This window comes from Amblyomma maculatum, chromosome 9 (assembly GCF_055883805.1).
Source record: "Amblyomma maculatum isolate TAMU_Amacu chromosome 9, ASM5588380v1, whole genome shotgun sequence".
NCBI lineage: Eukaryota > Metazoa > Arthropoda > Arachnida > Ixodida > Ixodidae > Amblyomma > Amblyomma maculatum.
Genome location: NC_139352.1, coordinates 66,907,098 through 66,924,663, shown reverse-complemented (window position 1 = coordinate 66,924,663; position 17,566 = coordinate 66,907,098). Strand labels below are relative to the sequence as shown.

General features: G+C 45.0%; 1 protein-coding gene across 1 annotated transcript in view; it reads right to left on the bottom strand.

Moving 5' to 3' along the window:
- The window catches only part of LOC146179281 (uncharacterized), a 69,645-nt gene that overhangs the window by 9,522 nt on the left and 42,557 nt on the right, over positions 1–17,566 (bottom strand). The gene's annotated exons all lie outside the window — the stretch shown is intronic.

The following is a 17,566-nucleotide window of genomic DNA, read 5'->3' as shown; positions in this document are numbered from 1 at the left end:
TATATGCGGGGATACACACCCCAGCAATAACCCTACCAGACTGGTTATGGCGGAGACGGTTTGCGCATCCAGACCGCTAGTCGCAGAGGAGGCCGCTACCTCGGCTGCCGTCGCCTTTACTAATGCTGCTACCATAGCAATTGACTCCAAGTTAGCGATCGGCAACTTTGCTAGAAGTAAGGTTTCCAATCCCGCCGCAGAAATACTCACAAAAATAAGACAATTTCGCCTCTTGAGGGATATCGACACCTGCAAGTCATATGAAGACAGCTACTGATGGCGGTAATTCCCAAGACAAACTACATAACAAAATTTCTAAGCAAGGATATGAATCCCTTATGCCACTTTTATGGTTCGAAAGACAACTTCGGCCATATGATATTAGCGTAAAAAGTCCGTAAGCCTCCCTCAGAACTCTTTCCTGATCCCTCTTAGAAGCTTGGGATAAACTAAGGTCCAGCGATGACCCGAACCTTCAATCCAATGCCGTCGAATGTAACGGCTTCTCAAAACGTCTCCAGGGCCTGCGGCACGCTAGTTAATATGCCTCAATCATCCACCCATAGGTTGAATAAAGTTTTATCAGCCCCAGCAGCTTCTCAAGAGTCGAGGAAGGCTATTGCTGAAAAACAGGCTGAAAGGGCTCTTATAACATTTTCCTTCTAGTATGCACTATTAAAAGTGAAGCTGAAGTGGTGTTTTGACATTTGGATAGTATACAACGATTCTATTGTACGAAGTTTGTAGATAAAGCGTGTAGGTAAAGCGAGGTTTGTAGGTAAAGCGTCATGCTCTACCACAAGGCCAGCATCCGCCTCGCATTCGGGAGGTACGGGGTTCGATCCCCAGTGCCGCCGGGTACCCACCGGTTTCCAATGGGTACAAGATTTCCCTCGGCCTGGTGCTCGGCTCTTCTGGGGTGAAATGCTTGGGAAGAGGGGCCATGAACCAAAATGTTGGTTCGGGAGGAAAAAGGAATGTTGGTTCGGGAGGAGGGAGGTTTCGTATTAGCATTTGGAATAATGCCGTAATCGCATATTAAAACCTATGTCTTCTTCTCAGTGCACCAGGGCAATACTGAGAAAATCGTAATAGCTTCATTGTAGACGAATATTGATTTCCGTTCGCTTCGCCACGTACTGTCGCGAGCCGTCCAATCGAATCCCTGTTCATGAGCTGTACATTCGGTGGCATTGGTTTTCTCCCTTTACGCCACCAGTTTTTCGCTTGAAACGTAGCGTTGCTACACATGACCTCATTTTTGCAGACCCACCCCGGTGCGGGACCTTGCGGAGAAGACAATCTCTAACTCAGTTCCTTCGACGATTACATCGCCAATTCATTTAAGGCCCAAAAAGAAACTCTGCATTCCTTACCTCAAAGTTTTACACATTTGTTCTGCTTAAGCTTCTGAAATTCTAAAACCTTTTCAGCTGCCTTTTAATGGAAGAGGAGAAAAATATTTTTGTAAAAAAAAAATGACTTTATGTGCTAATTTTCTTTAGTCCTCAACAGGAAAAGCGCAGTAAGTACAAGGCAACGTAGCGCTTCTACGCGCCTCGTACAAGTAGGTGAACTTTGGTTGAGGGGACATCAAAATTTTCTAGGACAGCAACGGATCAGAGAAGGCAGTTATAAATACATAAATTGGTATTAAGAGTAGGTATATTCTTGAAAGACGATTTTATAGAGCAAAACAATACAGGGAAAATGATGGATGAAACACAGCAACATCACAACTGCTGAAAGCGATAACGGCGTCGAGATATGCCATGTGGCTGGACGACGTTTTCAGGTTGATTGAAATAATACTATCACATTGATACTCGCTAAACAGCGATGGTTTCCGGCTTATAGAACGCTTAATTTCGTGCTGTAATAAGTTCCTCTGCCGTACTTTACCTGCGCACATTGTTTGTGTGTTGTGTACTTTTTCTGTATTGTTACGCTTGGCCTGAGACGGATTTCGTTTTTGCTGAAGACACCGCAGGAGTCTGGCGACTTCGTAAGTAGCTTAGCTAGATACGTGGTTGGTTCCGTTCATGCATAAGCGGGCGCGTAATATCAAGGGAGAGTAGATGTATTGAAAGCCGCGCCTTGTGTATGCCAGGGGTTGGCACGTGCAGGTGTATATCACGGTCGCCAATCTCTTCTAATGAAGGGAGCTGTTGCATTCGTTGATGCCCTGACGTCGGCGTGGGCTAAACTCGAAGCGTGCTTGATATCCAGGAAGGTGCTCTAACTATGACGACGCTGAGGGTTTCTTGCTCTGTGTGTTTGCTGATGCTTTCCGCGGAACATAGTAAAAATATAAGCGCATTGTCGGTCTCAGCCAATGCGGAATATGATTATGCCTTTGTAACGCATTTTCAATGAGGTTGTTTACTGCCTCAAGACATTACCGACGATAAGAAAAAGGGTGTTGGTAAATAAATGAAAAATGTTAGTCGTTTTATTGAGTTTAGAGGGAGCGGTGAGGGGACCCTTGCGCCGAAGCAATATATGGGGATGGGTCATTCGGCGAAAGGCTCACTGCTGCTAGGTGCCGAATTCTGTTGGCTTTAGCACCAAGCAAACACACAAGTGGTGAATATCTGTCTTCCTGTTTTGGAAGTTGCAGACACGACACCCCTTGCAACGATACAAATGCCGAAATTGAGGTCACGTCCGGGTGACGGCTGGAGTGAGGGAAATGCGATCTGGATCCTCCGAAGCGCTCCCTCCTCTGCACGGGTAAGACCGTGGGAGGAAGACTACTGCACACGGAGGGACGAGAACACATGTGCGGTGCCGGAGGTGTTCCTTCCTTGAGAAAAGGAGGGCAGGATCATCCATGCTGAGGAACAAAGACATTGATGAGGGTAGGGTATGCATACGGGTTGCAGAATCTCCAGAGCTTTGTGAACAGAGCAAGTCATGTGGGACAAACTCAATTCGAATGGTGTGCGAGATGTGAGTCGCCAGACGACCTACATTCTGGCAGATTTCTGGGCTCCGACGGAAGTTAGGAGTGCATGTGTTGCTTGAAGGGCGTAGGTGCGAACGACAATGTGTGCCGTACGAAGCAGGGTGCCGGCGGCTACAAATTAGATAGCAACCATCTCAGCACAGGAGGGTAAATGAGGTTCCGCAATTTGAAGCCTAGACGTCTTAATAAGTGCAGGCTTTCAGTGACAGTAAACTGCAGTTCTCATTTCGCAAACGTGCATGCTGACATCTAAATATGTAAGGATCGGGCCGTGGCCCGTGGGGCAAGTGGGTGTCTTGTTCCAGTATTTACTCGTGAAGGGACGCCGCTGCATGATATTAGGTTGGTCGACGAAGACCAGTCAGTTTGCTGTCACTGGGGCTGGACAAAATTTCGTGGCGGACAAACTGGTGGTGCGCTTACATTATGATCTGTAATGAAGCATTAGGGGGGGGGGGGGGGCGTAGTGCTCACGGCGAATGCAACGTGGTGACCCGGATGCACCACGGCGCAGTTTCCCCACCTTATATAATGTGTGGACTTAAGTATTCCTTGAAGTGGCATGGTTGGTGTCAAGCGGGGAAGGCATGTGATGGTTTTTATAGTCTCTCTATTGGCAGCTTCCAGATGATACCACGGAACCCTGGTTAAGTGCTGTAACTGCCTGATAAACGAGGCGTGGTTGTAGAACGGATCTCATGATGTAAATGACATGCGACATGCAAGCTAGCGTCACTGGTTTTGAGAGCATTACGTCTGGTTGGGCCTAAGGTCACCATCGCCTTGTTTTTAGCCTGAGAAAGCCAGGTAGTCACTGTTCCTGTATGATAAACGTATAAACCCCAAAGTTTCAATGTTGAACTCTCTTGAAGTGGGGTTCCATATAGTTGGAGACGGCCCCCCTCAAATGACGACTGACGTGTGCGTAGGTTTGCATACGGAAAGCTCTAGGCCGATGATTGTAACACAATTGGCGGCAATATCTAATTCCGACTGTACGGTCGCCACTTTATAAAGTCAGCAGGTCATGGTGAGTGCCCCACACCGTGATGTATCATAAGTATATTGAAAGAATTGACATAATGCACTACATCACAGTGACATAAAGGGCGGTATAGAACTCGCTGAAAATAATTGGCTATTATTTCGCTTTCTTTACATAATACAGTATAGCACATTAACGTTCTAAAGAGGGAAGAAAAATGATAAAAATGAAATAATAAACAGAGAAAAGGAGAAAACAATAGTGCCCATAAGTAATTGATTGAGGGAGTCATTGATTTTAAGTGATTTCAGATACATGTTTCAGCCATCAGATAGCCATAAGGCAACACGGCCTTCAAGGCTCCAGCCCTCGCAACAGCAAGAGCAAATAAAACCTTCAGCACTGCCCAACATATTGAGCGGTGTCTGCAAGCGACAGCCCAAGTTAATATTGTGTTGTTAGTAATCAAGAATTATGTTAAACAAGAAAGAGGGAAAAACGAGGAAACTAGAAAGACGTCAACTGCAGGTTATTATCTATTATTAGCCAGCAAGAATCACATAAATATCGAAACAACAAAACATAAAAAAGACTAATCCGTGGCAGATAATCTAGTTTCCTTTTTGTTGCCATGGCTCATGGCCCCATGTTTCTTTTCAATTGGCTATTTTGCCTGCTATACATATGTGGTACAGCCGGAGGCTTTTTCTTATTATTAATTTACAATGGTCTCACCATAAAAATCAGATCAGTAAGAACGTGACGTCAGAGGCACCGTGTAAACGCTATGCAAGTGGAATAGGACAAATGATCCGATGCATTTATCAGTGAGGCATATGGAAATATTCTGTGTTCAAGGAATGATTATATAAAATTCCACAATCTAACAGGGAAATCCACTGTCTGAATGGAGTGCTTAATGGCAGCATGACTTCTGTTGGCTTAAGCCTTTTTGACACCCATGACGAGGATGGTACGTACATCGTGGCTGCATATTGATGACAGAACATGCGACGCCATAACAGACAACCCATCATCATTATCAATGCATTGACAAAAGCCTATTCGGGTGGGGGGGATTGCGACGGCCATTACGACAGTCGTGTGGCTAACATTTTCTCTGTCAGCTTGCACGGAACATGACGTGCACTTCGGGATCTTGATGGGTGTCTTTGATGACTGGTTGGTGATCACTCCCTCAGCAGTCAGGCTAAATGTGCCACGAGGGGAGTCACGTGGCGCCAGACCACCACCGTAGATCAGGATCACATGTGGTATTGGGACTGTGAATCACGGCCCGCGTTGCTAAACCAGGGTGGTTTAGAAGAATAAACAAGGCATCACCGAAGGCATCCTGCACGCGTCTTCTGCGGGGGCACAAAGTAGGGTAGCCTCAATAGAGGTGGGGGGCGTTGAACTTACTTAGAACTAAAATAAGATATTCCAGTTATTTGCTACGCCCAGTCAATAACCAGCCCATATTAATACGGAGGGAACATCACCGGCTGGCCTAACTCATAAAGACATCACCACAACAGTCGCCTTAGGCAATTTTATGGCAACTGCAACTACCTCCACGTATGAGGTGCATACATTTTCAAGAGAGACCTGGCGTACGTGAAGGCAACTTGTGGAAACATCCCTACTTTTCCTATAGGGAAAACAGTCTGCGCAAGACTGTCGGTCATTGAAGGGTGAGCCTAATCACTGAAGCAAATAATTGTTGGCTAGGCGTTGGTGCCCACCAATAACAGGGTCCACTCATGCAGTTTCTGCAAGGAAAGTGAGCTTTAAAACTCTCCGACATTAGTGAAAACGCCACGGCAGTTCCAGTGTAGCACACCAGAAGAGCCCCTAATGAAATCATCCATTTGTACTCCAAGTGTTGCAAGACAACAGACGTCAGGTTGCACTAGCACACTTGCGGCTTCGGGGGTTCGGGGGTTCCGTCCCTGTATGCTGTTTTGAATATACTGAATAAAGATTATTATTACTATTATTATATGAAGCAGGCGGGCGCCAAATAGACGATGGTAATCCGACATTTACAGTTGCGGTGCCAAATCTAGCTTCATGCCTACGGTGTCAAGCTCACGGTGTTGTCGGAGCATAGAAACATGTACACAAAGACGTACAATCTGATAATCAACTGTTGCCGTGTCATCTTTGGGAGGTTAAGGCAGGCTACGTTATTTTGTGGCCTCCTTGCGCCTGCGTACAGCGATTTCAGGCGAGTGGGGCTCGGGAATCTCACGCCACTCGTCGTCACACCAAGCAAACGCAGCAATCCGGTTCGAGGTCTGCACAGGGGATGTATCCCCATCCTGACTTTATTGCTTAGAGTTCGCACGATGAATTATTTTTTGTTCCCTGCTGCCTTGTTGGGCAAGTGGGAGATTAAATAGCGTGGTCGTCAGCTTTGCAGAGGTCACATCGGTAAGCTGTTCCGCCTCGAGGTGCAAGTTCCTCTTCTGTTGGGAACGGGCGGGATCTATATGCATATGACAACGGTGGAAGTAATTGTAGCAGGACACTGCACTGGGTTTGTACAACCGAAGCAATAAACTGCACCCATAGCAGTATAAGCCGCTGGTTGTGTTCGTGAGCCTAACAGGGTGACAGTTGTAAGAGTGCCCCTTTCTAGTCCACCATTCTTGGATCACTCTGTGTGTGGGACAGTAAACTTCACGTCGAAGGGAGGCCTGATTCTCATTAACGTCGACATTGTAAATAACACAACAATGTATGTCTGATCATTCAAGCAGGCACACTTGTTTTTGGTCGTCCTTCGCTGCTAACGCGTCGTGAGAAAAAAAAAGAAAATGGGCGAAAGCTTGACGAAGTGGTGATGGTGACACTTCTTGATCACCTTTTGCTCTTGCTACTGCTACGAACATTAAATAAATATAAGCATACTGCACATGTAGTGCAAAAAACATAAAAATGTGATGCAGAAACGACCAAATCCAGCTCAGTACTGATCTTTGAGGAAGCATAAAACTACGCGCGTATATTGAAGAACATGGGTTACCTGAACAGCAGCACAAACGCATCAGATTTTATCGCGGATGTGGGCACTTATTACTTTTCTGAAGTACGCATGCACAAAGAACGTTGTATGAGGTCAATAGAGTCATGTGGAGCAATTTCAAGCGTTGCGTTTTTACTGCGATATCGTAGCAGATTGCCGCAAGTAATGCAGGTCGAAAATTGATTGCATATCTTGCTGGCTGGCATCCATGAATAATAAGGCTATGAAAAAAATCAAGCAACATAATTATACTGCCCACAGGCGAGCTTACCCGCGGATCATTACGGATGAATCACGGGTCAATGGCGGGGTATAACTGAATGAAAGTGATAGTTAAAGAAGAAAAAAGCGACCTGGTCAGTACAGGTGACTATCACTATTAGGGTAAACATGACGTCGAAAGAGAGCAAGTAATTAACAAAGATACGAAAGGGCTTCAGCTCTCGAAACACGGGTTATTTCTTCTTGTAAAAATGTGTACATAGAGGTCAACCAAACCATTAGCACAAGTCCTTGTAATCCGCGCACACAAGCATTCTTAGAGAGCAGAAATGGCATGGAAGCGGCCCAATAAATAAATCGCCATGATTTCCAGCATATGTTTACCTGCATTCACTGCAAAACATTGATCGTCAACTGCCGTACCCTTCGACAACTGCATCCAATTCCTAACTGCAGCGTCCCTCCTGACTACTTGTGACACAGTGGTCCATTTACTTCACATTAAAATTCGCTCTCCTATTCTAAAATGACATTGTGTGTTCTCTTATTATACGTCCTAAAATGTCCCCCTTTTAGGGTAACTTTAACCAGTATGCCGTTAACTTGCATTTGTTCCCCCATCCGCTCTTTCTTCGTGCCCATCACTAGTGCTTTCAAGGAGGCTATAAAAATAACCTCATTGGTGCTTCTGCCCCTTTTCTTTCAAAAGCCCAATGCTCTGTTTTTGATTTTATTCTGGGTTCTCTAGCTAGACTAGACTATAAAATAATTCACCATGATTAGATACAGGAAAGGTAAACTGGTATGCGTTTTCTTAAAATGTGCACTAGTAAGTTGCTGTCCAAATCTCAGAGTAGTTTTAAAAATACTGCACGGCATTCTTCTTACCCTGCTTGCTATCTTACTCTCACGGGTGGATGTGAGGGTATTGCCCTGGACAAATGTATTTATTTTTCATGACTATAAGTCCTGCTATTCTGTGTATTTTGATAGCTGATAACTTGCTGAAAATCTTCCTTTCGGGGCTTTGGCGTTTGGAAAAAGCAGGTTACAAAGTTTCAGCCTGCGATTAGCTCTTAAAGGTAGAAAGTTTGCAGTTATTGAATACAGAGCAGCAGGGACTATCCAAGAGGAACATACGTAAAATAAGATGTAAGCTAAAGTTTAAAGCAGCGATAAAATAGCCCCATTAACGACACATATAACATGCAGAAATAAAAGCCAGCGATGACAAATTGAAAGAAGTGGATCTTCAGCGAAACTAGAATTACGAGAAGAGGCACTGTAAATACGAAACTAACAGTCGGGAGTAATAACAATAACGAGGAAAGTGCAAAATTGCACTGCACAAATGTTGATACTCTGTGCAATCAGCTGACCAATTACGAAACAAGTTTAACATGTAGACATATGCTACTGAAAAATAAACTCTCTCTTCAACCCTTCACTACCTAAAACTTTATATACCGGTTGTAAACACAATTTATATCAATGAAAAGACCGTGTCTAGGGCCTTGATTCTCTTCCTAAATAATTGTTGTCTGTTTTAACGCACAGACATTGCCAGGTGTCCCGAAGGATAATTTTTGTTTCATTTGCATATGTCTGTTTCTTGAGCAGTCTGAAAGTAGGCTCGCAAATCGCATGCATCCACCAATGGTCTGTTATTAAATTTTCTTTCATTGTGCCTCGCGTGCGTGCTTCGGATTTTGTGCCGTCATGTGTGTTCAGTGACAAGTGGTGTGTGTCCAAAATATATACGGCATGTTGCGTTTTACGAGTGTGCATGGTCTCCTCAAATGCGCGAGTACTACACGTGTATGTGGTACTTTGAGGTTTTCTGGTGAAGTGTATCGTGTGCATGTTTCTGCGTTTGTGCTGGCATGTGAGAGCGCAGAGTTCTTTGTAACAGTGACGGTGTTTGTTCAGTGACAAGTAGTGTGTGTCCAGAACATGTGCGGCATATTGCGTTTTACGAGTGTGCATGGTCTCCTCAAATGCGCGAGTACTACACGTGTATATGGTACTTTGAGGTTTTCTGGTTAAGTGTATCGTGTGCATCTTTCTGCGTTTGTGCTGGCATGTGAAAGTGCAGAGTTGTTTGTAACAGTGACAGTGTTTGTTCAGTGACAAGTGGTGTGTGTCTAGAACATGTGCGGCATGTTGCGTTTCACGACTGTCGTTAAGTATGTACATAGCTTCCTCAATAACTCGGACCACAAGTGAAACCTCACTGTACTATGACATCATCACCCTTGATTCACACCCTCTCTTTTACTTCCTCTTCCCCTTTCCCCAATGTGTAGTAGCAGGCAAGGGTCCCTTTGCCACCGGCCGACCTCTCTACCTTTCTTCTCATTAAATTACTCTCTCTCTCTCTCTCTCCTTCATTGTGGCATTAGCTACAACAGCCAGAAGAAACCATGGCGCCACATATATTACTTGGACGTCAGGAGGTACGTCAGAACTGCAGCATATTAGCTGTTTATTCTTCGCTACCTTTCAGGCTTCTAGTTCCGACTAGATTAAAAATTAGGGCGATGTAAAACAGTGACGGAACAATGACTCGTCTATCCAAACTGTTGTGGCCTCACATGTCTCTTCATCATATCAGCGACGTACCTTAGCCGTGATCTAGGTACGAAACTGTAGCCTATGTTTACTCATTGGTACTTAGTCGTTCGGGAGAAAAATACACAAAAAGAAAGTTGGTGTTCTCGCCCCTTTAAAAATATATCATTTACAACGCACGAACGAAGCAGGTGCACAAGCTAATGTCTTATATGCCACAAACCTCCCTCCCTGCTTCCGCTCACATGGACACACGAAGACTAAGCAAACTAGCTAAAATAACTGCCTGAAGAAACTGCAGTGAACATTTTATGCGCTGTACTGCCGCGGCATTTGGTCTGAATGCCAACAGTAGCACCAGCGGTTAGTAGAATGTACATGGTTTTAGTTTAAAATTTTTTACCCACGTTAAAACACCAAACCTAATGCAATATTAGGTGATAGCTTGAAAGACAAGTTTTTCCTACTCACTTTGTGAGTCTATGCCTAATGAGAGTGCTCAAACTGCAGCGGTCTAGCGCACGTGCTGCCCTATTGATTTATTGAGAGTTCCACGAAACTACACGAACCTGCAATAAACCAAGCGGCAAAAATGAATGCGAAAGAGCGTATTAACCACTACACTTATGCAACTAGCCAGGCTACACCATACGAAATAAATCACTCGTAATAATTATGCCGAAATGCAGCCTGCGTCCCTAAAGAAATAACTCGTGCACGCGGCTTACCTTAGTGCATAATGGGGTAATCATTAGGATCATTACGCGTCAAGCTCATTTACATGATTAGATATAACGGTTGAAAATATAAGCCGAACGAGATCACTCAATGCCTGACGTCATATTTTAAGGACAGAAAACGATTTGACATTGTCCTTAACCAACCGCAGGCCTTAGTTGCTAGGATACTTGGCTGATGAGCCAGACGACTTAATTAGGGTCGATTCCGGCCACGGCGGCCGCATTTCGATGGAGGTGGAACGCAAGGCACCCCTGCGCTGTGCGACGTCAGTGCACATTAAAAAAAACCAGGCAGTCGAAATCAATCCAAGCGCACTCTACACACTGAGAAGTCCCACATAGCACGAGTCGCGTTGGGTCCTTGAGACTTATACATCAACCCACGAACCACTATTTTTCATGCACGCAAACATCCCCGAAGACGCGTATGCTGATATCTGTTTGTCGCGCGAGGGTACGTATATATCGACGTACTCATTTGCGTTTGGATAAATGGCTCACGGTATAGTTGAAGAATATAACGAACGGACCCGCACTCCTTATCAGTACGTGGGACATCAACAACCCAGTCTAGCCATACTATGTTTATCCATAAAAGAAAACGAGGTCAGAAACTGTGTCATTTGGAGCCAATGGGAGCGAAGCTACTCCTCTCCTGCATGCTTCCTTGAACCATGTATTGTTCCCGTCGTCATGGCAACGCTAATGTCACTAAGCCTTATATTTGCAGCGGAGGCGTAGCTGGCTTCACGTGGCTCAAACATTTACAATCAGTGGGGCAGTACTATACTCGAGCGCGAGAAATCTGCACGCGTAATGTTTACATTACTCGGCTGTCGGTGTTTTCGTCGTTGTTCTGCTGCTATATGGGCAGTGTCACAAAGCTTCACCAGAACCTGCTTTAACCAAAGACCAACTGAGGCTTTCCTCTTTTATGGGACTGGCCGGTATTCAAAACAATTCGTTTCCAAAATAAGCGGCATCAGAACCACTTCCAGTTCTTGCGCTTCTACTACAACCTTTTATAGCAACTTGGGCAGGAGTATAATTAACAAGAGCTGAGTATCAGTGTGACAACGGGACATGAAAGCGACCACCAGGCGCGTGCAATAGATAAGCTTCCAATGCATTCAATGCAGTCTTCTTATAGGTTACTGCGTTAGTATAGGAAGACAAAACAGAGATTGGGGGAAATGTCATAGATCTTTTTCTGCAATGTTCCTGCCTGTCTTCGCCTAAAAGGGACACTGTGACGTGCAATAAATGTTATATATAATAATTAATTTCATGCTTCCTTCACGCATGCTGACGTTTTTCCAGCAGCAAATCAGTCATTTATCACAGAAAAATTCGGATTTAAAAATCTTGCCTCCGGTCGATTGAAATTAATGACGCCCACAGTGATAATTACCGAGTTAATTTCGCGGGTCTCAGCACCTACGCTACTATGCTACACTGCAAGACGATAACAATTCGTCCCTTTGGTATCTACGGGACGAGTATCAGTCACCTGGCTGATGTGGTAGATACAAGTGGATGGCTGGAAAATTGGCTAAACTAGGCGACGTCTTAGCTGTGCAATCGACCTGAGCCGGCAGGAGGCAGGCAATGGCTCTTTCTGATTCACTCTTCCTACGGTGTGGCTCTAATGCTACTGCCGCAAAGTTATCCAGCTACTTCACGAAACTGGCGAAAAATAAAATTGAGTTAATTAAACTAGAATGGCTCTGTGACTCATGCCTCGAGGCGGACCCTCCACCCCTGGGCTACAGACGAAACCTTGTAGAAGGGAGGCCCTGTGTGTCGTGGTAAAAAAATAAAGCAAGAACAGAAAACACAGTCCATGCCTGCGAAGCAATATGCAAAGAGGTCATCAGTGCGCTGAATGAGCCCATTTACCGCTATCTCGCCATACTCTTAAACTGAGAGCTTAATTGTCCCTCATATTTTTTCTGGAGTGAAAATAACTTATATTTACATGTTATACTGCCACCAGTCGTACCCTGATGGTTCTAGCGGTAAGTGACCAAAAGCGCTCTTGCTCTTAATGATTATTTAAGGTAGTAATAGCAAGGAATGGTGGCGTAAAGCTGTTACGAGTAACGCGCAATCAATGGCTGCCGCTAACGAGCCATGTGCGCCAGACAGAGGGATAAATATCGCCTTCTCTTGTTCCGATTTTCCTGGTTCCGCCCGCAACTTGCCAGTGATAGACAACACCTGATTCTGAAAGCTCGCGCGTGCACGGCCAGTTGCAACTATAGTAAGAACGATATATCATTGCATTATTTGGGTCTTCAGTTATTTGTGTCCTACCCGCATCTTGAACACGCGCGGGGCAGAGTTTCAAGATCGGGTAGATATTTATTGTCTTCAACATTATGCCACGGGTATCCCCACGTTAAGGGCGATCACCAGGTTGTCCAAAACTTTCTAGTGTGCCCGGAAGGAGCAAGCGCTGCCACCAGAGAAAATCGACAGCCGTGGAATGCTACGTAGGTGGTCGTATAGCGCTTAAAATTAAGCATTCGCAAACCATTGTGGTAAGCGTGACTATGGGGCACAGAAAAAATCATAAGAGTGGGGTTTCTGTAAATCTTATTTGTTGATGTCTTGGTTTCGTTTAGTTGTTATCTAGTTTAACCTAACAATCGACTCTGAAGTTAATAGATGGACAAAAAGGAAAGAACTCGCTTGTAGAGGCAGGTATTGAACAACGCAAAAGAAAGGTGCCGTTCGGCGTATGTTCTGAATGTCAGCACCTTGTCGCTATCACTCATTACGCAATATAATCTGCCACTCCCATTTATCTTCTTAACTTTAACAACCCACCCACACGTAACCAGCTCTTGGGTCCCGTCCGTTTCGCGACATCTCTTACCCGCAGTCATATTATTCTTATAGGTGGTGACTTCAACTCCCCCACACCTACTGGGGATACCTACACACACTAAAGGCCTTATCTAAACACCCAGACAAAAATTCGCTTTTCCCTTCTCAGCACCCTCGATGCGTCGACACGATCGGGCACCAAGACCAAACTCCCTTCCCCCTCCTTTGACAAATTACACACCATTTTTAAAGTCACTGGCAATACATTACTCAGTGATCACTTTGTAATTTTTCTCACCATTGATCTCACAAGTCCCAAAAAACGTACCTTCACTTCTCACAATAAATGGAACGACTTCCAACTCATAAAGCCTGCTAACTTATACTGACTGGATCCATTCCCTTCGCAACCCGCTAAAGAAAGCTACAAAAACAGAATTCTCCACCGCCCCTATAGCTCACCTTGATCCGTTCCTTCTCAAGCTGTCAGTGCACGTTAAAGAACCCCAGGTTGTCGAAATTTCCAGAGTCCTCCACTGCGGCGTCTCTCATAGCCTCAGTCGCTTTGGGACGTTAAACCCCACTAACCAAACCAAACCTTCTCAAGCTGTGGAAGAAACGAAAGCGAATATTTCGTGCAGCCCGGCATCAACCCCAGAACGCGCCACTCCAACAGCGCCTCAACTCGCTTCGAAAAGATATTATTACACACTGTTCCTTCCTAGACACTACCCACTGGGACGAAATTTGCCGGAAGGATGATAGTTCATTACATCCAAAGCCAGTTTGGCATCTTCTTCTTTCTCTTTATTAATTTATCAGCCTTCCGCTGCCCCCTTTCCCCCTACCCATTTGAAAAAGCCTTAGCTCCGCACAGCCTTCACGAGGGCACCAAGTTAACTGACAGATATCTACATACCTCACCCCAACACAACGCATACCCTACGTACTCTGGAACTTCGAACTGTAAAATAGACGCCCCTTTTAGCCTTCCAAAACTTTACGCCGCGCTTGCCCAGAGCAAAACTAATGCATCTCCAGTGGACGACACAATAACATACAGGCATCTCACACCCTTCCATATTCCGCTAAACAATGCTTACTCGATACCATGAATAAACATTGGACCGAAAGAACCCCTCCTTCGAAGTGGAAACCTTTGATCACTCTCATACCCAAACCAGGCAAACCCCACCCTATATCGATCACTTCATGTGTGGGCAAAACGTTCGAACGTATGCCTCTCGCAGGATTCCTCGATCTTTTTTTTTTTTTGATCACACAAACATTTTCCCTATTTCCCTAGTTGGTTTCTGCTCCTGTATCTCTGCCCAGGACCTATTCCTTATAATGCAGCACACCGTTTTTGATTCACCTTCCTCGTAGATACATGCTTTGGTCACTGTGGACGTCCGCAAGACATTTTATTGCATCTCGCAAGACCATATCCTCGAGCCGATGTCAAACCTGCTGCGGCTCTAATTTCTACACGTACCAGCGTAATTCCCTCCACCAACGCAAATGCTCCTTTTGCCTAGGCTCTATTTTCACACCTTCCACTCTCCCGGGGCACTCCGCAAGGAGCTTTCCTCTCTTCTACCCTGTACAACCTTGGTATGTGCGCTCTAGCACAGCAACTTGTGAGCATGCCACCGTGCACCGTATATTTTATGCGGAAGACCTCACTCTCTGTCTGTGTGAAACTCCAATAATCAATAGATGTCATTCTAAATCAAAGTGAAAAGCTTACTCCTCATGTTGGATCTGTTGGGTGCAGTGTTCATGAAATGGGAAAGGGCAGATCTCATTCTGATGTATCAGAAGCTGTTATTGTGTGACAGCTAATTTATACAAAAGTACTGTCTTATACAATAAGTACTGCCCATAAAAAACCGCAGCAATTTCCTACACACACACACACACACACACACACACACACACACACACACACACACACACACACACACACACACACACACACACACACACACACACACACACACACACACACACACACACACACACACACACACACACACACACACACACACACACACACACACACACACACACACACACACACACACACACACACACACGCGCGCGCACGCACGCACGCACGCACGCACGCACACGCACACACACATCTTGTTGTATACTCCATTAAAAGCAAAAAAAGAACTGCGGAAAATGTTTTGTTGCCACAAAAGAACTTTTTTGCGAGTGGCACAGTGAGTCTGCTTGGAAAACAGAAATTTATGCAGTAACATCACAATTCTCGCTGATTGCACCAGAAAAGAGCAGCAGAACTATAGGCCACATAAAATTACTTCAGAGAAAACCTGCTGAACTACAAAAACGTTCTACAGTACAGCAAAATTTTACATTACGAGAGAACTAACGAATATTTCGTCGTATTTCTGACAGAGTTTAGTAGAGTCTTTTTACTTGGTACAGTCATTGTGAAGCTTTATGCATCGCTCGTGTACTTCCCAAAATCAATTTTGCATTCACTAATGTAAATGCACACAAAAAGAGTTAATTTCTAGTTCTGAAACAAAAAAATTAGCTATAGTCTTGTAGCACTATTATACCAATGTCGATCATACTGAATTTTTCTCAAATAAAAAACTGCCACAAGGCAGGCGCAAGCCAGAAATAATCTGCGCAGGAAAATCAAGACAAGACAAAAAGATACGGCAGAGCAACAATGCATAAATCGACTGCACGTTCGCAAAAACTCAGTTTGCTTAGGAGTTGAGTAGATTCGCCAGTGTTTCAAAATAACGGCTTGAGAGGCTAGTTGGTGCATCATCGTATTCAGATATGTGGCGCAAACAAAGACAAACACAGGAGAAGATCCACAACACACGCGCACACTACCAACTGTAAGAAGAACCGGAAAACACTTCCTCTTCTACACTCAGGCACGTCTCAACTTCTTCTTCTTCTCATCTTCCTCTTCTTTGCCAAGGGGAAAATGTCACACTCTTCCTCGCAGACCATAACCTTGTCCAAACATGGCGGTGACCAATCTATTCTTCCTTTTCTTCTATTCTTGAAGAAGAATAGAAGAAAAGGAAGAAGAGATTGGAAGAAGAAGAGATTCTTGAAGAAGAATAGAAGAAAAGGAAGAAGAGATTGGTCACCGCCATGTTTGGACAAGGTTATGGTCTGCGAGGAAGAGTGTGACATTTTCCCCTTGGCAAAGAAGAGGAAGATGAGAAGAAGAAGAAGTTGAGACGTGCCTGAGTGTAGAAGAGGAAGTGTTTTCCGGTTCTTCTTACAGTTGGTAGTGTGCGCGTGTGTTGTGGATCTTCTCCTGTGTTTGTCTTTGTTTGCGCCACATATCTGAATTCGCCAGTGTTTCTTTGCGTCTCTGCAGATGAATGCGGGGTGGTGCAAGAATTTATTTTCAGCGGAACCGGGGGTCACTAACATCATAAATAATGAAACAGCTCTTTGCGCTGCCACAATAGTTGCACCATGCTGTCCGATCGCTGTAGCACCACTCACGCTGTCAGGTTGGAAACACCAGTGGAGAGCCCAAGTCTCTGCGCGCATAGACGGCTAACACGATCATTACGACCAAAGATCGATGAGGGAAAGATCAGCTCCCTGGTAGCGTAGTTCCCAAAGAAGTTAATTAATGGTCGGGATGGGGCTCGGCGGTGAGCCCTGCTCAAGAAGGCGGCCATGCCTTGTGGCTTTGTCGCGTGATATCGGGTTGCTTTGAACACAGTCATAATTGAAATCAAAGCCCAGATGGAACGTGCGTGAAATTAGCAGGGCAAGAACTGGCGTGGTACTTACACTATCGGTCACATACCGAGGGGGCTCTCAAGAAGAAATAGGACCAACAACCCCCCCGGAGTTTTTTATACCGGCTGTAGAGGTGTATGTCCGCCAGATGCTGTAGACTTGGGCAGGGAAAAGCGCGTCGAGGATACCGATTCTTAGGAAGTGGGACTAACGGCGACAAGGGACGACGATTGCTCCAAGAGGCTGACCAAAAACCACCAAGAGCTAGAGACTGCTCAAGTTGCTCCAAAGAATTTTTTACAGAGTTTTTATAGTATGGCGTATGGCACGCTACCAAAATAAAAACAAATTGCAAGTTGCCCGACCCTGCCGGTGTAAGCCGATGATTACGCCTTATGGCATGAGCCGAGCGAGTCTGGATGGCTATACAATAATCATAGCAAAAGATTAGAGAC